Source organism: Serinus canaria, chromosome 4, assembly GCF_022539315.1.
Source record: "Serinus canaria isolate serCan28SL12 chromosome 4, serCan2020, whole genome shotgun sequence".
Taxonomy (NCBI): domain Eukaryota; kingdom Metazoa; phylum Chordata; class Aves; order Passeriformes; family Fringillidae; genus Serinus; species Serinus canaria.
Window position 1 is genome coordinate 44030822 of NC_066317.1, and position 26377 is coordinate 44057198.

At 39.2% G+C, this 26377-nt stretch overlaps 1 protein-coding gene across 1 annotated transcript in view; it reads right to left on the reverse strand.

The window, feature by feature from the left end:
* CRACD (capping protein inhibiting regulator of actin dynamics) overlaps positions 1–23937 on the reverse strand; it is a 69088-nt gene extending 45151 nt beyond the window's left edge. The window contains exon 1 of the mRNA XM_050973516.1: positions 23923–23937. The gene's annotated coding sequence lies outside the window, so the exon portion shown is untranslated. The remainder of the gene's footprint in view (positions 1–23922) is intronic.
* Between the last annotated feature and the right edge of the window lie 2440 nt (positions 23938–26377).

Genomic DNA, 26377 nt, shown 5'->3' on the forward strand with positions numbered 1-26377 from the left:
TGTTGGAGCATTATTTCCCGCTCAGAGGAGAAAAAGGTAAAACATTGGAGTCCCTCAGCAGGTTAATTTCTTACATGGGAAAACTCCTGACTCAAAGAAGTCCTGGCCGTGCTGTGTGTGAAAAGATAAACCTCCCTGTGGCAAAGCTACCTCCCTGAGGCCCCATGTCAGAGCAGTCCAAAGTCCAAGGTGTGCCACGTGCACTGGACAAACAGCTCCCACTGCCCCTCCCCAGCTGCAGAGGTCATTTATGCCTCCTCAAGGCTGGCACAGGCTGACAGACCAGGATCTTACACTCAAATCACAATTTATAAGATCATTCTTGCAAGGGGTTGTGCTACAGGAACAGTTTTTCATGCCTCTCCACCTCTAAATAAACCCTGCATTGCACTGGTCAACATTTTTAGATCCATACTACCTCCAGTTTTCCACTAATGAGAGGAGGAGCATTTTACCATCACAGAAACTACCATCTAAAATGTTATTTTAATGAAGTTTTCATGAAGAGAACATGAGACATAGACCAAACTTCTTCGGTGGTAAGGCAGAAGTGCTTCCAGCATGCTGCTGAGTTCTGTCAATAAGAAAAAGCAAAGAAGTGTCCAAAGAAGACAGATGTGACCACTCCAGCTGAACACAGGATAATTATAGGCCAGCACTGTGGTGGTGCTGCAAAAGTTAAATGTTCTCCTTTGGAAAGAGCTCACTCAGGGGAGTGGCAGAGGTTAGTGCTCAAGCAGGGGGCTGGAGATCCCACTGGCTAATAAATCACTAGGGGCTAATAAAAATCAAGGCTGTGAGAAAGCAGGTGCATCCAAGATATTTTAGATTGGGATTTGGAATTTTTTCCTTTTTTTTTTTTTTAATAAGGGGAACAACAAATGAATACATTACTGAGCAATTATGACACAAAACAAATTCTTTCTTCAATGTCACATAAAGGCAATATTATTGGATGCAAATTTCATGTCATGGTGCAAAACCAGGTGCATTATTTCTGCTTTTAATGCCTAACACAAACTGAGACCAGTACAGACATAGATACTCAGAGTGGTCACTTTTTCACTTTTGCACAGTTTTAGTATAATACACTTTATATTCATTTTAATTTTTATATTAATTTTAAATTTGCAATTCAGATGAACTGCTAGAATATTTTAAATAGGTCAGATTAAATGGAGAGACTAAAATTTTCATTTTATGAGTTTACTCACTCCCCAGTCATGAGATGCTAGTGGGTTTTCTTGAAACTATCAATCTACCTTTTGAGTTAGGGCAGTTCCACAGTGAAGTAAAATCACATTTTAAAAAGTTCCAACATAGTTCTACATGTAGCTCTAAATGAAGGGGAGGGAGATTAGGGGAAGGGGAAGCCCCAACAATTACTTTATGCCTGTGTGTTTTCTTTTAAAGTTCTGAGAATTATAAAGTGATATGGAAAACACAGGAGTAAAAGGGGTCTTATTCTAAATTATTAACTACTTCAGCAGACATATTAATTTAATAAGCTCTTCATTAAATTTTATAAGGGTAGAGCTGAACAGAAGGCAGTAAATCCACCTCCCCTCCCCAGATTTAAAGATCTAAAATGTCAGGATCATCTCTAATTTTTGCAATGAATCACAAAACTCCCTTATTTGAGCAACCTGAAAACCAAGCTAAATCTGACCTCAGGCTGAATATGTCTAAAAAAACTACAACAACTTGCGTTGATCTCTGATTTCACAGAATTAAATCATGCTATTGTGGTTTGCAGCTGAAGAGCAAAAGAATGAAAATAAACAGTATCTTAAGAAAAGAGCTGCATAAACCATAGCAATCACAAATTCTCCAGCAAACTTTGGTAAAAAGCAAAGACCAAAGTCAATGTTTGCATGGTGAAAACCAGAGTGAACAGAAGCACGGAGCTGGGAACAGTTCTGTTTTGGTGAGTGCTTGAGGTTTTCTTAACTTCTGAAGGAAGCCAAACCTCAACTTCCTTACTCTGCTGGACAACATAGAAGGAATCGTGGCACTCATCCCCCAGATTGGCATATCCCCAAAATATCACAGGAAGGAACTTCAGTCAGCAGCACAGGGGCTGAAGAACCTGCTCAGGGTTCCACTCCACCACCTGGAAGCACTGTGCTCTCCCATGGAGCTCTCTCTGCCTCTGGAGCTGTGCAAAGCTGTGCCCGAAGGACACCTTTGGCTCCTCACTGCTGCCCCTGTGCCTTCCTGCTGCATGCTTCCCTTTCCAACCCCCCTGCCAGGCTCACTTGCTCCTTCTGACAAACAAATCCTCTGATATTGACAGAGATTGTGGCCAGATTGAGATTTGAGGCATCTGATTTGAGTCTGGGAAATTGCCTATTTCACGAACATCTGGATTTTCATTGTCTGAGCAGCTTTCACTGCATCACACAGGCCCAGATTATCATCCTCAGGAGGAGCAGAAGAACACTGAGACATTCTCCGTGTTGTTGAGGGACAAGATTTGCCTTCTGGGTATGTAAGCAGGAGAGGATAGCCAGCTACTTGTGTGTAGTCTGCAACTCCTCCTGCTCTGTCTCATTCCCAGTGTCACAGCCTCACCTTGGCACGGCACAGAGAACACCCCTGTGCTGCACTGCCACCTCTCCTGCTGGCACTCCCTCATTCCAGTCTGCACTGGATCTCCCTTCTGAGCACCTGGATTAGATGGTCTTTTCCAGTTTTTTCAGAAATTGCTGGTTTTTGTAACATAGACCGCTATCAGCTGAAGGATGAAATTAGTGTGTTATTATTGACTGCAATGCTAACAAAAAAAGTTCCACCTGAGCCAGCACTTAACCAACACTATTCCCCACCAGCAATTTTAGAAACAAGATTTTGAGCAGTTAAACAGACCATGGAGATAAAACTGATCATCAGTATTAACCACCAATTATGCTGGCATTGCACACACCTAACCTAGCTGCTCTTTATCCATCACCTGTTCCCATGCAGAGAGCAGGCAACAGGCTGAGGAGCAAAGGCAAATCTCAAACAACTTTTACACAGAAAGAGCAGGTTAAAGACAGGACCAGGAACATGTAGCTGCTTTCCCACATCCACACCAGAGCCCTCAGCCTGAGTTGTCTTCACCACCCAGGCCAAGCACAGACAAAATATGCAAGTAAGACATTTTTGTGATAGGAAGAGGAGTGTAAATCTTCAGGTTGAAGTTCTGACAACTTTCTCAGACTAGATCTGCTTTAGAAAAGGACCCTATAATTGACTCAATTCCTCATCTTGTCATAATGTATCAAAATCTACAGAATAATAAGATTGAGGTTCTTGGTTTGCCTTTTCTTTCCAAAATTAAAACTAGAGGAGTGAGACATCACTTGAAGCACTTACTGACTGGAAAACAGAGAAATCTGATGAAATTTTACTTTTTGACCTACCTATAAATATCTAAGAGATAAAATGTCTTAAATAGTTTTCTTCTGATATTTGCTAAACTTAGAATATTCACTTAAGAGAACACTCAGATGTACTTTGCCATCACAGTTATTTGGCTAACACTGAGCATATTAACATATAGCACTAATAAGTAGAAGCAGTGTTATTTTAAATGTTAACCAAGTAAGATTTCTACTCCAAATAGAAATATCAAGAAAGGGTTCTTTATAAATTCTGTAACATCAAAATATAAAAAAAAATCCATCATACCACATGATGGAATGAAATCTCCCTCTCTGTTCTATTTTATGAGGCTAGAATAAAATTAATTACTCATGAAGAAGCAAAATTAAAGAGGAGAAGAGAAGCAGCCATAAAGAGATGATACTCAAACATTTATAAACCCAAACATTTTAATAAACACCTAAAATTATCAAATTCAAAATGGCCTTTGCACAAAAGCACAACTTTCTCTATTCCTGAACTAAGACAACCAGATATTTCCTTTTAAAACATCTTGCCTTTAGGTAATGAGAGCAAAGAGAAGAAACTATTTCCCATTTTCATGCTGTTTTGGTTCCAGGCAAGGATTTGCCAGGCCAGGATGTGACTGATCACTGTAATCACCCATTGTCTCACTGTGCTGAGAATACAAAGCATTATCCTCATTATACTGGTGAAATACATCAAATTTAGCCACACAAGGTGAACATGATTCAACTTAACTGAGAATGGAGACAGCACTTTCTCTGAAACATCACTTTGCCCACACTGGAATTTATTCACCATTTGCTACGTGCCAGAACAAAGAATGGAGGGGACTCAGGTGGCCAGGCAAATCACAAGGTCCCATGTGCTAGTGAGGATGGTTAAACAGAACTACAGCCAAGGGAATTTAATGCATTGCAGATTGCAGGATATGACATCAAGATGGGCCCTTGGGTGAAAACTATTCAAGTGTGCTATTTGTAAGCCTTGGAAAGATACTGGGAGTGCAGGTTGTGTCTGTCACTCTCTGAGGGGCTGCAGCAGCTGTGACAGCCCCAGGGACCAGCCAAGTGCTATGTGTCGTGATGCACCATCACTCCAGAAAATGTTACTCGTACAGAGTGGTTTTTGGCAGACCAGACAACTTTCCTGCTGCTCCAGTCCAGTTGCAAGACCAAGGAACAGAAATTCTGTCCTGGATCTGACTAGTGCCAGAGTCTGGCTGTCTAGCATGGATGGAAGCTGGGATTCATTTCAACAGCTCTGGATACTTGTACTCCAGCTGCTGAAGGAAATTTTGGATCCCTGTGAGCAGCATGGTACAGGACTGGGTGCCCTGACTGTCCAGCTAAGGGAAGTCCACAATGAGAGTCGGAGGAAGCCCAGGTTGACCAAACTGCATTTATCTCCCTTCCTTAACTGCTTCTCTGACATCACACACTTCTTTACACCCTGCATAAACTCCCTTCCACCTGATACTCCTGCTTTACTCATTAAACTCAAAGTCCAAGAGCACTCACTGTAAAAAATATCAGAGAGCAGATTTGGGAAAGGGCTGGGGCCAGGAGAGAGAGGTGACCACTTACTGAGTTTTAACCCTTTTTACTTGCTTTGTATCTATTCTTAACCTACTGAACTACAAGCACTCAGTAGCTGAGTCAGTGTTTTTCCATCTCTGTAAAGCATCACCAAGAGTTACAGTAAGACATGCAAGTTTGAAAAGAATTCTAACAGTACAAATATAATAAACAAGAAGAAAGTTTTAAAATACAATTAGTTTCCATTATGTGACCAAATATCCTCAAGATATGTTTACATCTCTCTCTCTGTGGCATATTTTGACACTGAGATAATGCAAAGCATTTCAAAGTAAATCCAAGTTCTACTTTTTGAAAATTTGCTCATTTTAATGTTTCTGAAAGATTTGTAAAATATGAGTATGGAAACAACCATGGCTGTTGCTTTGTCCTGTGGGCTTAGAGAAGAAGAAAAGTAACACACCTGAAAGTCCTGAGTGAAGAGAACATTCATTCCAGCGCTCTGTGTTGGCCCCTCTGTTAGATCTCCAGATCCTCACATCAGGCTTTCTACTGCATTTTCAGAAAAATCCTGATGCTCTAAATGACTGTGCTAAACTTGATCTTTCTTATAAAGAGCAGACTAAAGCCCAAAACCATATGTGCAGTAACACCCACCCAGGACAGTCAGAGGAAAGAATCATTTAATTTAGATACATGAAATGACAGCACTGTCAACAACAGGAGTGTACAAGTTAAGCTTAGGCTTCTCCCACCCCTTCACCCCTCTTTTTGACTTTTTCAGACTAAGTCCTACATATTATATGGAAGAAAGAAAAATGTCAGTTGCTGGGCAGGAATACATTGTAATGCCAATGCAGAACATCATCTCCTCCAGGATTTCCACCAGAGGATATGACTCAATTGCAAGAAAAAGCACATTCCCTCCTTTTCTTTTTCCTGTTCTTACATTGTAGATTGTTTGAAGATAAACCCTAAAATTAATGAACACACCACATCAGAAAAAAATGGGACACTCTCCAAATATTCTGGGTTTTAGTTGGGCTTGATTTACCAGGTATGTCTCTATCTGGTGGTAGAGGAATGACATATATTTTACAGGATATGGATTGTTCATACTGTGTTTGCAGAAAACATGACTCTGAACAAATGCAATTTGTTCTGCTTTGGTCACAGTTAATACTACACATATCTGTTCTCTGGCTGATGAACTTGCACAACAGTTTAAGTGTTTCAGACTGTAAAGTGGCTAATGGCAACTTATCTGCTGCATCGCTTGAGAAATCACTGGTTTATTGATGTTCAAACAAATGCTGAATTAAAATTAGTGCAGAAACTTACATGTACATAAAATTTATCATGTACTTGCATACAGCAGATCACTGATGAATTTGGAAAAAAAAACTTTTGAACAAATGCATGCCTGGCATTATATACATATTGATATATAGTCATTAACAGGAGGGCACCTGCTACTTACTTTTAATGTGCCATTTCAGAAATCACAGTCAAAATGTGACTAAAAGATGTTAAAATATCTGTCCTTGGGTTTGGTAAACAGATTCCTGTAAGGGCACCACCCACATTGTATCCTAAAGCTTCACTAATGGCAGGGCAATCCAGAGAGTATCTGGATAGCCACTTAATCAAACAAGAGAAAATAAGAGAGTGGTGAGTTCTGCAGAATCACAGAATCATTTAGGTTGGAGAGGACCTTTGAGATCATCAAGCTTAGCCTATGGCTTAACACCACCTTGTCAGCTACGTGCCACATTCAGTCTTTTCCTTGATACCTCCAGGGATGGTGACTACACCATCTCTCTGAACAGCCCATTCTAACCCCCAATCAACACTTGTGTGAAGAATTTCTCCCTAATGTCCAGCTTAAACCTCCCCTGATGCAGCTTAAGACTGTCCTCTTGTCCTGTCACTGGTTGCCTGGGAGAAGAGACCCATCCTCATCTGGCTACAGCCTCCACTACTTTACAATAGACAGCTACTTGAACTGCTTTTAAAAATACTCTAATTCTTTTACTAAGTTCTTCTAAAAGCAGAGGGAAGTTTTTTTCACCAGTTTCACTTAAATAAAACGTTCTGAACAAAGTGCAAGGGGACACTGAATAGAAGCTGAAATGGGCTATCTACCTGTATCTGCTCTCCTCAAGGTGCCTTGGGGATCTGTACATCCGTGGAACTGATAGCCAGCTGCAGGCCTTGCCAGCTGGCCAGTGTTTCAGCCTGGCAGCACTCAAGGCAATCCACTGCTGCATGGACACCACATGCACTGCACATCACTCTAAGGGAGGCCAAAAGCCCCTTAACCAAAGGGTTTGAAATTAGCAGGGACTAAGAAAGGGGGAAGAAAGGATGGCTCTTAAAGTGCACGCAAGGTCCCAGGAAGGATCAGAAGATACAGCATTATCTGTTGCTTCCTTGCAATAGCAAATGTTTACTTAAACTGTCTGCCACAAAACTTCCTGTAGAAAATTCCTCAGAGCCCCCAAAAACTAACTCTCTGAAAGACATCACCCTTTGCAGCCATGGTGGAAACACAGTGCTTACAGCACAGCGGGGTCCCAAGAAGCAGCTCTGAAGGGTTCTGTCCTGGGGAACACACACAGAGGCATCACCAGCATTACCTGGTCTCCACCAGAAGCAGCCCAAACTGAAGGGGGAAGGGGCCTCACTTTACTTTGTTTCTTTTACTGAAAAGAGGTTTTGTTCCAAAATCCACAGTGGCTGTAAGCCCCTCAAGGTGTTCATGGGCAAGGGCACAGGCACCAAGGCAGCCTAGCCAAACTAGGACCTTGCTCTCCTCTGCTGGAATGGGCTCCATGCCATAGCTTGTAAGTGCTGAGGACCTGACCTCACTGAGAACAGCTGAGTGTCCCTGCCCTGCCCTGCTGGACCATGCCAGCAGACTGGTAAGGTTGGTCTGTACCTGTTCTGCAGGATACCCCAAGCACCCTCTGCAGTGTCAGCCTCTTATTATCCTCAGCACCCGAGTCATCAGCTGGGGCAAGTGTGGCCACAGAGCAGCTGGTCATCCCTGCCTTGGGCTATGCTGTGAAATGGGACAGGCACTCTGCTCCACAGGGTAAAGAGGACACCTCATTTAGGGAAACACATTCCAGAATAAGAATTAAATGTAGTCTGTAATGGGAGAAGAACATGAAGAGATTGCATCTTTGAAGTAAGACGACAAGATTTTAATCTCACTATCTAGTGAGAAACCAGTAAACAAGAGGACAAAAGTCAACTGGGTTCAGATATCAAATTAGTTCATGAAGCATTTTACTGGAAGTATAATTTTACAGGTATAGCAAAGCAAGAGGTACTAATTAGTTGCAACTCATTAAGTGTAAGTTGTTTAGTAATTTAGAAAAAATGAACGCAGACATGGCAAGGTTGGTACAGACAAGAATTCCATGTAGCTGAGTGTCACATTTCCAACAGCAGCCAGCCTGCTCAAGCAGCAGAGGAGTAATTTGCAATTCAGTCCTGACCCATGGGGACAGGCAGGCAGACCATACATTCCAGCTTTTCTGAAAGAAACATTAAAGGACAAAAATAATGAATGCCTTCATTACAAATGACCAGGTGAGACAATTAGTGTCTGTCTCCACCCATGAGCTATTAAAACTTCATGTTCCATCTATAGAAAGCATTATTTTCCTAAGTAGAGAGATCTTGGATAAATAAATCAGCTGTGTTCACATTCTCATCTTTTAGATTTCTGCTAATACTTATGCAGTAGTAAGGTAAGTCTCTTACCCCTTTACTTACTCTTTATAAAATACTTACCTCTTTATAAAATGTATCCTTCTTAGGGAAACAGAAACAAACAAACATACCAGGGAAGATATTACCAGCAAGATTTTAATTGCATAATATTTTCAAAACTTGTGCTTTACTCAGGGTAAGATTGTTGAGCAGAAGGGAGTTCAGAAACCATCGCACATACCAGGATAGAAAAGAGACTTAAAGACAAAATAAAGCCTTAGCAGGGAAGCAGGTTCTGTGAACAAGACCACCAAAGCATGCAGAAATGTCATCACTCACTTCAGCTGGAATGCTGGCAAACTGTAGATATTCTCTACCTTTCTGCTTTTAATCCCATCCATGAAACACAGGTACCCTCAGAGAAAACATGTAATTTAGCTAATCCCTTTTCAATTACACAAGGCAGTGGCTGTAGGCAAAGGTTCCCTGGAACAGCAGATTTCAGAGAAGTGTCACAGTGACATTGAACCAGACTCATGCCCTGCAACTGTCTGCCAGGGCTTTTTAAGCCTCTGTGGTAGGACTCCACAGAGATCCACCACAAACCCAGTATAAAGAAAGACAGCAATGCTCCATTTTATTTGGTGGTAACTGCAGAGCAAATGATGCCTTATAAAAGCAGGCACCAAATTCTGGGAAAGTCTGGACCTGGAATTTGCAGCTCAGTTATGGCTTAACTAATAAGAGCTAACACAAGTGTAAAAGCCACATGAGAAACAGTTTCCTTCCCACAGTCCGCTGGTGAAGCTGCCTACAAAAAGAAAACTAAAAGAGCCTGAAAACTTCACAAAAGTAAATTCTTTTCTTTGTACTGAATGGACACGCTGTACTCCCACTCCTTTACAAAGGAAGTTAAGAGCTTCTTTGTGTCAAGCCTACTCTCTTTTTCTCAACAAAATTGAAATGAAAGAGCCATGTGAATTATTAACAGATGACAACAGAGAGCTAGCCAGGTATTTCAAACACTTGTGGCTCTTCTTCCTACATGAATTCCTCAACAGTACATGCAAATTAAGTCTTCGTACTACTTCCATCATTTAAATCTGTAATTGGGGCTAATTAAAGAAATTGTTGAGAAGTAAAGGCTTTTTTTTTACATTCCTTCTTTCTTCTTTCTTTCCCTGGGAGGGCGTTCAACCTGACTGTGACAGGGATACAGTGACAGGAGGGGGGTTCATGCCTTGCTCTGAAGGGCACTTGGTGATCAAGGGAGAGTCTTTTTCCCCCTTCTTGCCTTTTCAGTACCACAAGCTCATGCAGAACATCATGCAATCCCGTGGAAACAGACACTATTAACTTCTGAACTGGAATAGATAGATAATGGGGAAATCTGAAAACAGACTAAAGCTTTAAACATATTACAGTGTTAACCATCATGTCATAGTAAAAGCAAGTCTTGCTTTGGATGGTCCCTTGTCCCCAAAGTCCCCCCTCCCCAACCCCCCCAAACAAACAGGTGAACAGGACACCACTACATGAATCCAACACCACTGCTTGACAGCATGCTTGCTATTTACACAGAAGTACAAACTTTACACTGCTTCAGTCCATTCACATTTAGCTCAAATAAATTCTGCATTTGTCGAAGAATCCCTGCAAGTCCAATGCAAAAATAAAAATGGAATTATGCTGAGTCAGTATCAGAGGAACTGAAAGATATTTGAGAACTGACATAGGAAAACCCATCAAAATTAAAACTACAGTAGTAAGCTTTAAAATAACAAACTTTCTGACAACTTTGAAAAATAATCCAGATGACCATAAAAAACCACGTATTTTTCTATTTACTTAAAAATTTAAATCCATAAATTCTAAAGTTTCTTCAGTTAAAAGGACCATTTCAAGAGGCATGGTAAAGCACAGCATCTGACATACCACAAAAGGAGGAGTAAAGTTTCCCACAGTGGAGCAGAAACCCCCAAGTGATGCCTCAGGGCAAAAACACTAACCAGAATAACCTCTCTGGTTTGAATTTGACTGTGCTTCACATGTACACTCTTTATTCTACCTGCCATAAAAATGGACAAAAGCAGCACATACATTAGCAGCAGCTCCTACTCAAAAACAAGAAGCACAGCACATTCCCCCCTCAGCCAGCTCCCAGCTGGAAGTGCTCCAGACTAAGCCACAGAAACTTAACAGTGAGCTTTTGAATGACAGGACATCATGTGCTCCAGCAGTCAAGTACTTACAAGGTTTCTTAAACAAATTGATCATGCCTACAATTTCAGACGAAGTCAGAGAAACTTCAGACTTGGTCTTCTCTGAGGAAGAAACAGAAGCCATGAAATCACCAAAGAGAAGGACTTGTTTGGCTATTTTTGTTGTGATTTTAAAGAGAATTCGGAAGGACATAATGTACTATGATGGGAAGTCTGTAGGAACAGCTTTACAAATTAAGCTGGGTGTGTATTTCAGCACACTGTTCTTATTTAGCACTTTCCCTGTGGAAAATGCTAAGGGAGATATCAACCAGCAACAGTCAAGATGATTTCAGACTGATAGGTATGACTTCCCAGCTGATCTTTCATTTGGTGCATTAGTTTATACAACAGCTTTTTGCTCAGTCTTCCCCAACCACAAAGCCAAACATAGCATTACCTTCCCACATGGGCAATATGGTAAACAGGGATAACTAGGCAACTCTTTATAGGTGCTATGAATAACAGCAGTGGTTTTTAAAAAGTAAGAATAATCCTGGTATTATTATATTATCCATGATTTTATCTAGACAAGAACAGTTTAATGTCAATAACTACCATGACATCTGGAGGCTGCATTTTCCAAGAAAATTTATGCTAGACACCAGTATTTCCTGAAGCATCCTATAGTACCATGAAAGGGAGACAAGCACAAGCAGTCTGTATTATTTCTCATGAAAGAAGCAACAATGATGCAAATTCCTCTTAGAAAGCAATAAAGTTTTGAATAAATCCTACAAGGGCTTCATTATGCAGTTCTCAGCCAACACTGGCTGAGCCAAATCCTACTTCTCTGTGCTCAGGGTAGAACTTCCCATGGCTCCAGCAGCTCCTTTCACAAAGGTGGCACTCTTCCACAGACAGACCTTAGCATCCAAGCCTTAAAGGAAAATATACCCAGTGAAGCCATGCTCCCAGATCTGTAGTTTGGCAGGGAAAGAGGAGATCTGATTTTCAGATCTTCTGGGAACCAAGTAGTTTATCATGCAGTAAAAACCTCTAAAGGAAATTAATGTTTTAGTGATGCCTTTTTTAAATCTTGCTTGAGGTTTGTTCAAAATCATGTCTTACAAGTTTTACCCAAAGACCAGCAATAAGTTGCTAAGCTTAGGCCTTCATATCCCAAAAGTGTTTAGACAAAAATGTTTCTCATAAAATTTAGGATCTAGACAAAATTGTGCTTGCTCTATGTGAAACCAAAGTTTCTGGTTGTCATCTAGTTTCAGCAGAGGTCCTTGGCATTTGCATATCAATTGTAGAGACTCTTGAAGTAAGATAAAGCTTCAACAGAGAGAAATTATAATTAATCTATTTTGTACACAGTGCATTTAATAGTATCTGATTTCTCAAATCTCCCTCTGTGTCAATTAAAAACAGTGTGTGTGGAGAAACATTGAGGAATCCCAGGCTGCTTAGCAGTCTCTTATTTTCTAAGCTCTGCAAATACTGACTTACAGAATAATCCCCCTAAACACAAACAAATGGGATTGAACTGGAAATGAGAGGAGATAAAATAAAGAGCTTGAGAGTAATATCCCCCTGTTGCTTTCTCCTCTGAGGTATGTCATACAGATTTGTTTTGGTAGATATACCAAGATTTATGTGTAATAATGACTTCAGCAACTTCTTTCTTTAGGGACACATTTTATTTCACTAATGATACATTCTCAGGAACCAAGAGAATGACTTTCACCCAATTTAATTTTTAATTAGAAAGAGCTTAAAAAAAAGGGGGAATAGAAAGATGAAATTGCTCTGGTCTGACAAAATACGTGGCTTTTTGACCTATCTATAAGGGCTACTTTCTTCACTCCAACAGCTGACAGACCAAGATTCTCTTCAGCAAATAAATCACTTTGCCCAGCCTTCCTCCTGCAGCACAACACTGGATCCAGCCTCCCTCCAAATAGCCAGCAAGCCAGGGTTAATTAAGAACTTACGAGAGGGCTTAGGACCATCAGAAAGGCTACACAGGTACCTGAGCAAACACTCCCTGGACTCAGGTGTGGTCACTGCCCTGAGCACATTCTGCAGCTATTCAGGTCCTTTGCACTTCAAACCCCATGACTAAGATTCACCTTGGGGACCCGCAGATGAATATTGCAGTACTGAAAAGCACGGGTGTTGAGGGGTACCTCTCTTAGAGGGAGTACCTAATCTAGCATCAAATTTGGAGGTGCATGGACGGCCACAGAACAGCCTCCTAGCTGAGGACAATTAGTAGTGTTTAATTGTCACACAAGGTTATCAAAGGACTCTGTACCAGCAGCAGGGAAGCAGCATCACTCAGACAGCAAGCATGAAGATAAGTGGTGGACAATCACAATCTGGTAATGAAGAGGCAGAAGCCACTCAACCTGTAATTTCCTAATATCAGCTTCATCTCAGTCACACTCAAACTGCCTGCTACTCTGTTTAAGCAGGGATGAAAACTGAAACGTAAGCTTTTGTTACACATCAAAACGTTAAATGAAAGAGGATTAAAAGGTGAAGTGACAAAATCAAACAATGCAAAGTTTAAAGAGAAAAAGTGTTTTCCTTCAATTTTCTTGCATGAAAATAGGTTTTAATAGCTGAAAAGTGCAATGCAGTGGACATTTAAAAGGTCTTCGTTTTTCCTGAATTAGTAGCAATGCCATGCACAATGCCAAACTGAAATGTTTGCATCCTCTTGCCAGCTTAGTTTACCTCAAATTTCATCTTGATTTATTTTCAACGAAACAGAAAATGGAGGCAGTGGGACTTACAAAAGCTTGTTATATATAATTGTAGATGTGGAGGTTGTTATTGCAAGGATAGATTTGGCATAGGCACTAAAGTTATAACCCAGGAAGTATACTTGGTCAGAAAACTTACCTGCTTGTTAAAAACCCAACAGATCACCAACTCAAGTGCTCCAAAGCTACATGCAGTCAGCTGAGAATATTGAAGCTAGTAAAAGAAATCAAGAGAGAGTGGCAGAGAAGGAAAGCAGGCAAAAACCACTGGAGCCAGGAAGTTTCTAATGAGTGGTTAACTGTACAAAAGGTGGGATGCATTATTTAGAGAAACATGTCCCACGGGAACTTCTTAGGAGGTGACAGAGAGTTCTCAAGCAGCACAGTCGGAATCCTGTTTCTCATTGCCCCTTTAAAGCTGGACGTCTGAATGGTAAAACTTTCAAGTTAGCATGAAAAAACCTGTCAATGTATGGCATTTGCAATCTCCTTCTTCAAACAAACTCTGCTAAGTATGACTAGCAAGGCTGCCTGGAGTCCCCTGAGTAAGCTTTGAGAAAGACTCCTTCTGTTTTATTGGGAGTGGACAGGTGCCCCACTTTCAGATGAACAGTTCTGGCAGCGCAGTCCTCGGCAAAAGCAAAAGCATAAAGGGTTGAAGGGAGCAGCACCTCCCTGGAGATTTGCACCTCTGCCCAGAGGTTAGCATGCACAGACTGCAGAGTGCATGCTAACACTCCCTGTGACACTCCCTTCTGAAGGCAGACAAGGAATACCATTTGTCAGAATTTTCAACACAATACTTCTCTGAGTGCTGACTTTGTGTAAGCAAAGGTAAAATGATAATTTTTTTTAATGTCTTTACCAGAAGCCTCAGTTGGAATGAAGCATGTCTTGCATTAATCAACAGCCTTCCATCAAAGTAAAACCTGTTAAATATTGCTTCTTATCTTATTAAGCCACAAACCCTGTTTAATATTGCTCTATTATTGTCTTATCTACGAGCAGCTAAATTTCTGCCAGGTTGGTTCAACTAATCGACTTATGCTGCTGTGATTCTGACATTTCAAAAAAAATCTGTTACACAACCAGAGCAGAAATAAAAACACTTGAGCAGCTGAAAGAGTGGAGCTGAATAAGGAGTGCTACAAAACAGGAACAGATTTAGGAATAATGAGGTCACCTCACACCTCAACACACACAAAGTTATTCTGTTCACTCAAACAACTTCACGTTTGGTAGTAGCCACAGCACAAAATACCACATCATTTTAAAGAGACAGAAGCATTTTCAATGCTCTGGCTAATTAGAAAATAATTAACACAGAGCAATACCATCATGTGTTTTCCTTCCAGGTTTCCCCCGGCTTGACAGATGAAGAGAGAATTCAGAAGGGTGAAAAGGGCTCCCTCCCTCCCCATGTCCTCCAAGTGAGACCCCTAATCTGGGCATGTGGTTGCAGCTCCAGAGCATCAAGCAATAGTGGCATTTAGGGTGCTTCAGAAACATCTTGTGCCTGCTCGAGCACTCAGCTGTCGCTGTGGTGGCAGCATGAAAGGTCTGCTTCTCATCAGGTATTTTAGCTTTTCAGCCTTTCTTATGCCAGATATCTGCAGTTTGTTCTTTAGGAGAGACAAGGAGAGAGACATACTATGACAGAGGGAGAGACATACTTTTAGCTTCCCTCCAAATTTGTCTAGTCACACAAGGTAAAATTCAGAACCACGAGATCTGGCAGGGCTGGTGTTAAGGGTTCCCTGGCTGTGCAGAGCAGGTGAGGACCAGGGAGAGGCAGGAAGGCAGAAGACCCCTATTCAAGTGACCACAGATGAAGGAACAACCAAGAAGTAGACAAGAAAGTGAGGCATCCACACAAGCTTAAACCAGTTTGTCTATTCATTGGATTGATGAGATCTGTGCAGTCAAGAACTGGGTTGTTTGTGCTTTGGATTTTTTTAAAAAGTATACCCAGAGATCATGTCTTTTTTTTTTTTTTTTTTAATATATATAGAAAGGAATGCAGCAGTCTACATCTAATAAAAGAAAGTTCCAGATGTCAAAATTGTTCAAAAAGCATGACTACCTACTGAGATAAAGCATGATAATGCTATGCCTAAAAGGGAGTTGGTATCTAAGCAAATGCAGATTGGAATCACTGACTCATCCACCCTGGGCCTTTAAGGCAAATGGATGAAGGGCTGACAGAAGGAAGAGAGGGGGGAGGAAAATAAGGAGGCATGGAGAATTTAAACAATATTAGCTACAAGTGAATCCTAAATAAAGATTAAAATCGCTACCTAATGGATTTTGGGACTTCTGAAGTCATGGCCATGAAATTAGCGGAAAACTGGTAGCTCACGATGTGTGATGACTTTTATGAGGAAAACTTTCAGCAGTATTTTAACTTTTGAGAGCTACCATTGGATAGTTCTTCCAAGCTTCTTAAAACATAAGGAGAAATTGGCATAGTTCTGCCAAGCTGCTTAAAAACATAAGGAGAAACTGGCATTTAGTGGAAGCATCTAAAAATCAGCACTCCCATTTCATAATTAACTCAACAATCTATTTTAGTATAAACAAAAAGTCTTTCCCAAATTTCTACCATTTAAACATCCTGCTGGTTCCAACAGTCCAGCACTCCTAAGGAAGGCAAACAGCCCAGGTGTCTTCTGTTGCACTCATGTGATAAATATCTTTGGTGGAATGATCTAGGATGATCAAGTTCATCTAGCTTTTAGTAAATTGAATATAAATACAAATCTTTAAAGTCAGAGAAAGCACTGTTAACTTCAGCTTCTGTAACTGGTTCTCAACACAGGTCAGATTTCTTTAGAGATTAAGAGGCATTTCAGTCCTCTAAGGAAATGTTTATGCTTTTCAGCATTAAGGTTTCCATAAGAAAGTTCAGTATCTCTTCATTCATACATATTCTTACAGCCACTCAATGGACTGGATTTTAGGCTTATCCATTTACAACTTCATTTAAACATCATAAAGGCTATATGGATTTCCCTTTTGCACTTAATATGAATTACAAGTAGCTAAGCTAATGAGGATAAGGACTGCCTTTCATTTTCATGTGACAGTCTTCCAAAATGCATTTTCAGGCCTGTAAACTCTAAAGTTGTGGGGCCAGTTCCCTTGGAAAAGTCCAAGTATCCATGAGGGCAGCCTATTTAATAATTTCAGCAGAAGTAAAATATATAGCTGGCATTATTTTCATTAACAATTTCTGAAACTAAGACACCAAAACTCCAGCTGAAGAATTCAGTTTAATTTACCTTCAAGCGACTTCCTGAACTGAAATCTAAAAGAGTTATTTTGTTCATGATCTAGTTTTCCATAATTCCTTCCTATATTTCTAACACTGGAGATTTCCTTATTGCAGCTTTGTTTTTATACTTTAGCAGAGGAATTCCAGTAAGTCTGGGAATGGAAAGATTGCATATTGAATCCTTAAAGACAGTTTTGTCTTTCAGTTCTAAACTTTAATTTTTGAAGTGAGACTGCAGAAGAATGAAATTAGCAGGGTTGTTTAGGAGTCTCTGAGTGTTTTCTATGACAAAATGTTGCCAGAGAAAGTTTCAATTCAGCATCAGGAGAAGTTTCTAAACAGAGTATATGAAACAACTGGACACATCCATGAAGTGCAGATACATTCACCTTAACGTGGTACTCAGAAATACAATGAAAGTACCAGTTCTACACTTAAAAGAGGAAGGCAAGATAAACTGAGTACTGTACTGCTTCTTAGAGATAATCTCTAGGACTCTCTTGTTCAAATACTAGAATTAAGTTGATCATTGCTGCAGCTTGAGATAATGGGAAAGAAAAGAAAAAAGAAAAGGGAAGTAAGAAAGAAAACACTAAATCTGTTCCTGCTGCAAAAGCCCATATCTTAGAAATCCTATACAAATACTTGGGTCTTGCTATCCCAAGTGTTCAGAGATGCTCCAGATTATGTAAAACACTGGATGACCCACTTGCAGTGACCCAGCCTGGTCAGATCTACATTTTTTAGACAGAAGACTCAGACATAAGCAGATCCCTCACAGCAGTTCATGAGGAAGGAAGAGGTTTCCTCTGTAAATAAACTGAAAATGTGTTCTGTCTCTTTAATTTACAATTAAAATCCCAGTTTATTTTTACAGTACCTGAATCATCAGTACCCAGTACCTAACATTTTGGTTAGTATCACTTTCAGCTGCAGCCATGTTTTTTTGTGGGTGCCTTTGGTTTGGGTTTAGTTTTTGGGTTTGTTTTGGGGTTTTCTTTGGTTTTTTTTGTTTTTTTTAATGTTATTGAAACAAGAAGTATAGCACAACACATTTATATGACCACTGAGATTTTGAAATCAAATGCAAGGTAAATTCTCCCTTATCTTTAAATCATGCACTAAAGTGTTAAGGCTGATTTGGAGCAATGCAGTAGCAGCATTGTAAGGGTACAACAGACATACCATTACATTAGAAGTCTTCAACATATGAAAATTGTAACTGCACTTCATAACAAGGACCTGTCAGTCAAAACTCCTAGGAACTGCAGAACTCTGTAGGAGTTCATATTGTACAGGACATGTTTTTCTTCTTACTGTCTGCATTTCTTCCTCTGTTCACTAATGGAAACTAATAATGTTAAATGTTTATTTAATAAACACTTAATTATAAATAGCATTTCCATTTAAAATTATAAACAAATAGTGCTATACATGAACATTTTATTAGATAGCTTAATAGCATTGAACAGTATTATAGTGTAAGCACTGTATTAGTTACCTGAATGCTGCAGAAGCACAAGGATTTACAAGAGCTTATTTTCTTCAGACTACATTATCTAGCTCCATGTTTCCCATACCCTAAATTGCACCAAAGAATAAACAACTACATTAATAGGCTCAATAAAATGCTCTTTTACTACCTATGTTACATAGGAGCATTATAATGTCACATTGTATCTTCTAGATCTGAAAATACTACAGCCATTCATAATTAAAACATTTGTCCTCTGTAAAACATAGTCAGGTTAAAATAACAGTTTAAAAGTCCTTGAAGAGCTTTTCTAGGGAAATTAGCCTGTGGGTTATATATTTTTTGTGCTCTTGCTTCATCTACAGAACCAATCTTTGGTTTTGGGAAGAAGTCTCATTTTAGACAACAATTCATGCAATATAGAAACTACAGAAGACACAAACCACCACTATGGGATATTGTTTCAGCCTGGGTTTTATCAATAAAAATCAATCATCTCAGTGGGAATTATCCAACAATGAGAGGAGAGTTCAGCTCCCCTCCTGACCTAAGGATAAGGATGATGGAGCTGAAGAAGGACCTTATCTTGGAGACACCTCTGTCTGCTCTCAGTTCACAACATTACAGATCTCCAAGTAGCTTTTTAAAAGCTGCTTAAGTCCATGAGCTGCATTTCAGCTGAGAGATTCATTTGGATGTAGTGGAGGAAGGTCACAGGGAATTTTAAGTCCTTGAATACAGACCAGATAGACCACTGCCATAACAGCATTTAACATGACATTTCATAATTAGCTCTGATAAATACTTGGGTTTCTTTTCTCTTTAGAATTTCCTGAAGAACTTTACTTCTCTCCATCCTAATCAGCCACTGAAACCCAGGGTTAGAATGAGCTTTCAGCTCAAGAAATCACTAAACCATATTAAAATTAAGCATATGAGTGTCTTTTCCTGACTTTCTAAGATTATCTAACCACTGTCAGATGCCTGAGGCAGAACATCACAAACACATACATCAAATTAGCAAAGTCAGATCAAGATTTGTGTCAATTTTTCCTGTCCTAATCCTATGAACCTGAATTCCTAAGTACTCTTAAGATGCAAATTTGAACTTTGAAACTGTAATGTAGGAGCAGAAATGAAAAAAGTATTACCATAGGGAATCCTTTAATTGACCCAGTTCTAAAAGTAGTAGAGGAAGCATAAATCACCTTTTGCCCTCAGATAATTTTTCCTACAGTACTCTTCATCAATATTCTCTCAAAATTTAGCATAGAAGAAATTAAAACAACGTAGTGAACAGAATTACTAAACCTGAATCAATTGTTGTCAGCAAGATCACAAAAATAGCAACCAAAAGAGAAACTAATCCTAATTTTGCAAACATGGTTTCTGGCCTTCTGAAAATACTGGCTTGCCAAAAGAAATTCTGAAAACATTGGAAAAACTCAAGAATCATCAATTGCACAGTTTGGACCCCATTTTAAAATATAAGGTGCTCCAGAATTCTTCTGGTGAGCGTGGAAATCTTGCTTAGAACTAGTTAATCTAATTAAGAAAAAATAATTTCAATTCTAATTATAACTTGGTGACCAAAAGAAAGAAACAGTTTTAATTACAATCAAGCTATACTCTTGCAATCAAACCACTTCACAAGAATTAGCTCTGCCTTAGAACATATAATATTCATTTTCTAAATCTCTTATTCTGTATTAAGCACAAAAATTCAAAAACATACAGGCATTTAGAGGCTGAATATAAATAGTCCTCTGATTTTAACATAAATATACCATCCATCTTATCCAAAGGAAGTAAAAGCAGAAAAAACTATTGCAAAATTATCAAGACAAGTTCTTGCATACTGGGGAGCTTTCTCGTGGAACAGAGCAGATGCAAAAGGTAACCAGTTCTGTTATATATTGGGAAGACAAAGGGACATGAAAAATGGGCCATGACAACTTCTTTTGTTCATTGTTGTTTTATTTAGAGCTGTCATACCATTGTTTCAAAAGGAGTTGATCAACTATAACTCTGCTCTTCAGCATGATGGAATTACCTTTCAGAGGAAATTTCTGCAGAAGGAGCTTGAGCCTTTTGCTTCACTCTCTCCTGGCTCTCTGGAGGATCCCAAAATTGTCTGGCGTAGCTTCCATATAATAATAGATCTACTTACTATCCTCACACTTTCCTGCCAGTAATTATTAAAAAAGCCAAATCTCTCAACCTCCAAAACCTTATTGGTTACCAGCTTGGTAAATAGCAGGCATGGGTCTCACAACTCTCATCAAGAGAAGGACCAGGTGCCTAGACTCAGAAGCTGGTAACCACCAATGCCCTTCGTGATGGCCACAGAGAGAAATTCACCCAACCAGCAGACTCCCCAAATGGTATATGAAACAATTATTGGATATTTACAGTATAGGTTTCACATCATCAAAATCTTGAGCATTTTTACTGTAATTATTGCCCTACTATAATTAGCAGATGGATGTAACCACCCCAGTTTTCAACTCCTGCTGCAACGTTGTGCAGATGATGTGATATGCTTAGCTTACTAATTAACTGCATATCAGAAAATACTTTCCATGGATCTATGAATGTCATTTCAGATTGCTGCCACTGTCAGGCCATCTTCTTGGTTGTGCTTCTCAGGTCATGGAGACAACAAAGGAATTGATTCTTTCTAAGTACAACACAGGGGACAGGTACAGCTACAGTAAGCACAGGTGAGTTTTTTAGAGGAGTTTTCCACAGAGTGTAAGGATGAAGCCATCCTGCTGAGCTCCACTACCCCAGGTCCCAGTCCTGCATGGCCAGGGGCACCAGATGAACAAACCATGGACTGAATAAGCAAATTTCTCAGGTGTGTGGGGTCACTCCCTTACTGGGCTGGAGCAGGGACATGACACTGCTCTGCACAAAAACATGCGAAGGCTGAATTGCAGAAGAGCATGAAGTCCGAGTCCATTTACAGTGAGAGACTCCCTGTTTGGTTTTGATTTTAAATTTGAAAAGACAACCCATTTTTTCACATTAATATGCAGAGGTTTCACAAATCAAGGGACTTTTCCTGTAGAGGCTTATCACTAAAACTCATTGCAAGAATAACACAAGAGAAGTTTAAAAATCTGGAAAATGAATCATAAACAAATGCTACAACATAATGTTGACTAAACCAAGGTCTCTGTCTTCCTGGCAGGACCCTTCTTCATTAAAATAGGAAATAGATCCTTTGCATAGCTAATTACTCAACAGTGACTCATTTCAGAAAAACTTTGTTATTTTTACTTCCTCTGAAGGGATGGAAAGGACACAGCCAAATGTATCCATAGTCATCAGGTGTTGTAAGATAGAAATCTGAACTGGGCAAACATAAAGAACAGAAGAAGCAAAATCAGGAGAACAAGAAATTGCAGAGTAAAGGGGGAAAAACTTTGGATGATACAAATGAAATGAAAAACTTCAATGCAATAAAAAAAACAAGATTTCCTGTTCTTCAGCTTTTTTGAAGAATGAAAAAATAAAAATAGAAAAAGCTTTAATGGAAAATACCCTAAAGGAAATCTGAAGTCTCTGGAAAATCTGGGTAGGATCACCAGTAAATGTGAGTCTGAAGCCATGAGCGTTTTAGCTTAGAAAATATGAAATGGTGGAATGAACTAGAAAAAAAATTGTCTGCATTAGGAAAAAAACCAAAATATTAGACTTCAATAAACTTGTTCAAAAGTTGACTAACACTACATTCACAACTGATTTACAGAGAATCTCACGCATTAAGCAAAATCTCTACCAACTGCAAATTACTTTCTAAAAAGGTTTGGACTTTTTCTGCAGTAAAAAGCAGAATATTCTAACAACAGGATATGTGGGTGGTTATGAAAGAACACTGGGTACACTGTCAGAAAAAAAAATGTAGCTTTAATTCTCTTGGAAGAAATATTATATGCAAATTCTATACAGACACATATATCTTGCACATTTTAGTTATGAAATTTGTATTAGTCAATCTGGACTTGCTATGGTACCTGACCACCCTCACAGACTGTTCTTTGAACATCTGTATTTTAAGCCAATGGGTATTGTATCTTTCTGGGCAAAATATAAAATGTGCTGTTTGAAAAAGACTATATTGACTGCAAAAATTAAATCTATCCAAAAGAAACAGAAGGTAGTTCAGAATCTGTAATCCTTGCATAAAACTGGCATGGAAATATGGGGTTAGAGGGAGCAGGTAGGAAGCATCCTGTACTCAAAGAGCATTTTCCATTGGTGGTGGCACGTTCCTTACCTTTCTGCTTTGAAGAAATGAGATTGTGCCCGGCCTGTAGTACATTAACAGACCCCATCTCACAAACAGGTATGTCACAAACACATTTGTACCCTCAGCTGAGGTGCAGAATGTTTTTATGGTAGAAAAATGTCAAAATTACTGTAACTATCTCAAGAAAACAGAACCTTTGTTTCTCAGCAGCAAGCCAATGTATTTCAGCTGATCATTTCAGAAGGGTTGTCAAAGACACCTGCTTGTCATTCATTCTCTTGCCACATAAAACACCAGCCAAGCAAACATTTTGGCAAGACAGTCACAAGTCAGGACTTATAGGTAACCAATAGTCATTTGAATTTTCAAGGTGATATGGGTTAGACAGCACAGATTCTCTAAAACCACAACACCTTCAAACAGCAGAATCATACTGCTTTGTGCAAAAGCAAAGACAGCATTTCTAAGTTAGATAGACTCCAAATCAAAATTTATAGATATGTCCTGTACAGTAGGTGTTCACAAATGTGATGAACACATTTCTCCTGGAACCACGTTACAGAATGGCTGCTATAGAAAGAAATTATCTGAATTTCAACATTCTCTACAGAAAAAAAGAAATAAAGGGTTGGGGGAGGGAGGGTGTGCAAAGAAAATCTGAATAGAAAAAATCCTCTGTTGCTGTCACTCCATGTTCAGAGGAAAACATTCAGGGTACAGTCTGTTTTAACTGTTTTCAGCTTCTTCCAATACTTTTTAGAACTGCAGCATCTAAGGAAGCAGAGTTGCAAATATTTTATAAATAACCAGTCAATCCAAAACCCAACAGAAAGGGAAACAGTGCAGGTTTGCTCTGATAAAAGCACAAATGGCAGAACCACTCCTTAGCACCAATTCCCAGCAGCAGCATTCTGCAAGCACACTGTGCATGTCCTGGCAAAGTGAGATTTGCATGGTACACTGGAAATCTGTGTAACACAGCATGGCTAAGAAAGACTTCTGTGCTTGACATGAAAGATAATATTTTCTGGTTTACACAGTTGTTTTTTTCCCCACAATACACAGAAAAGCTGCAAAACAAATAGTTTTAAGCTCAGGAACACGTGCATTACATTCTCCTTTTTAAAACAAAAAGAATCCTTTTTTCCAAGTTAGAATATGCAGGTTAAATAAATATTTTAGAGTTCAGTTATCTAAATTTTTACTTCTGCCTTTAACATAATGAACTGTTAAATGAAGACATCACTCCCATTGTTAAAGCATCAGCAGGAAAACCTTTCTTACCTTTTTAAGGTGGGGTGTGGTATTTTCCACTTCCACACAGTCTTGTACTCTCTCTGAAATGGGTGTTTTTCTTTAATATAAGTGATCAGCAATCAGGATATGCTTCTAGGGACCAGCGGTTAACATTCTCCTCCCAGACTGCCTAGGTGTAAGTGGAAAAGAAAGAACTTTAGTTCAACTTGTCTAGGCAAACCTCAGAGTGATGGTTTTGCTTTTTCGCTCTTTTGAAGGGTGCTTATAAGCTAAGCAATTCTTGTCTGCCACATCTCTTGTAAATGGTTTGAGATGTTTGCTGTATAAAAAGCAAAAAAAAAAAAAGAGAAAGAAAGAAAAAAATATATTGCAACCTGAGAAATTTTTCACTAGCTTTGGATTTCCCTCTGAGACTTTCATACAAAATGGTCTTTCTTTCCTCTTTCTAACTAGTGAAATGGCAGCACTTCTTTATTTTTCCTTCCAGTCACATCCTGCAGTTCTAAATCAATTATATTTCAAGAAAAAAATGTCACTGGTTTTACTGTAGTTTGGCTGAAATAAAAATGCCATATATGAGTCTCTTAAAATGAAAAAATGATAACTTAAAAAACTAAAATGTGAGCTTATAATATCTTTGGTTTTCTCTCTACTAGAGTATGAAGAAATAAGTTTTAACTATTTTTTCTGGCAAAAAAATAACTGAATGCCTTTTTTAAAATTAAAAACATATCTACTGCAAAAAACCTTAAAGTAATCTATTTGAAAACACTACAATACAGAAAAAAATTTAAACAGGTGAAAACAACCTGCAAAATTGAACAAAGCAGCAAGGTTTTTAAGAGATTTTTTTTCTTCTGGTTTCACTAGTTTCCAGTTTCACTTTGAAAAATTTGACTGTAATTTTGCCATTTTGACCTTGTATTATTCAAAAATTTACTCCAATTTTTTTACTCTTCTCAGGGATGTTTATACTTGCTTTTACCTATAACTAGAAGGATCAGACAGGGAATTTGTAGCAACTATCCTATTCCTAGACTCTATCAGTTATTAAATAGTATTTCCTATATTCATTCATCCTTATATCCTAAGGCGGTCACAAATAAGAGTATTTTGTTGTAATAATGTAATTAGTGTATAGACGAAATCATGCCCCATTTGACAAGACAAGGGTAAGTGTGTATTTGGTTCTTGGTAATCAAATCAAACTGCTTGCAACATTAAATTATTACTGCTGAAGTTCAAGGACTAAATGTTGGTGAGGGATCTCAGGCTGCCAAGACAGATTATCTAGAATTGCACTTTTGCTAGCAAAAGTTGCCTGAACAAAGCAGTCTGTTTCAGCTGAGAAATGAGAAATTAGCACTCAGTTGACTCTGCACCACTCATAATACTCAGAGTGTCTTGAAGGTGTGAATGAGAGATGAAAAAGCAATATGAAAACATCCTGAGCTTGCCAGGCCAATTCTAAAACATGAAGAAATAAATAAAGGTACTGCTAATGCGTATGACAAAATGGGAAGGTCTCAAAGTATATATATAATATATAAGTATGTATAAGCATATGCGTAACTGGGAACTTCAGGTGTTAAAATCTCATATATGCACATCCACCTCTAATCTAATTTTCACATGCAGACTCAGCACTCCCCTCTTTTTTCTGGGCTCAAGATGCAGCATGGACAATAGCATGTGCAGTGGTTTGAGCATGGAAGTTTGTCATCTGCATCAGGCCAATGTGGTTCTGGCAAAACAGGTGGGAATACATTTCCTTTGTCACCAGAGAGCACCCCCAGCAATCAACTGCCAGTGCAAAGATCTGTTAGTTCATAGATTTAAATCCTGCATGCCCCTGAAGTGCCTGACACAGCCTCTCGTGTCCCTGCCCTGCAGACATCACTCTGTTAAAGGCAGGGCAGAGAACATCCCTCAGTGTGCTAATTTCACAGGTTTCCCTGCTCTTTCCCTGCTCAGTGACTTATGGCAGTGGCAATGGCATCACAGAAACCAGGAGTTCAGTGCACCTGCAATAAGGAGCCTGCTGTAACTGAGAGGCTTCAGGTCTGGTGCCTGGCCTGCATCCCAAGGGAACCAGCAAATCTACCAGTCCATTATAGAGAGCCAGTTTTCATTCTTCTGGGTGAGGTCTGGAAGCATGGGAGCAGTGGGACAAATTCTGAATTAGCTTATTGTTCTCAAAAATCAGAATTCAAAGCAGTTTGAACTCCTGGGTATAAAACAGACCTTCATTGTTCAAGGTGCAAGAAAAAGAAATTTAAAGCACAGTCAGTGTAAACCACTAAGCTCAAGATGCATTCAAAGAGATGCCCTGGCAGTAACAGACAAACAGAAAAGATCTTCCTTCTATTTACTAACACTCTATTAATTCTCAGGGGAAGATATAAAGACAGATGGATTGGGAAACATTTAAATTAAAAAGAACTTCCTGAAGACAGGCCAGCATGGAATATTTGGATCCTGA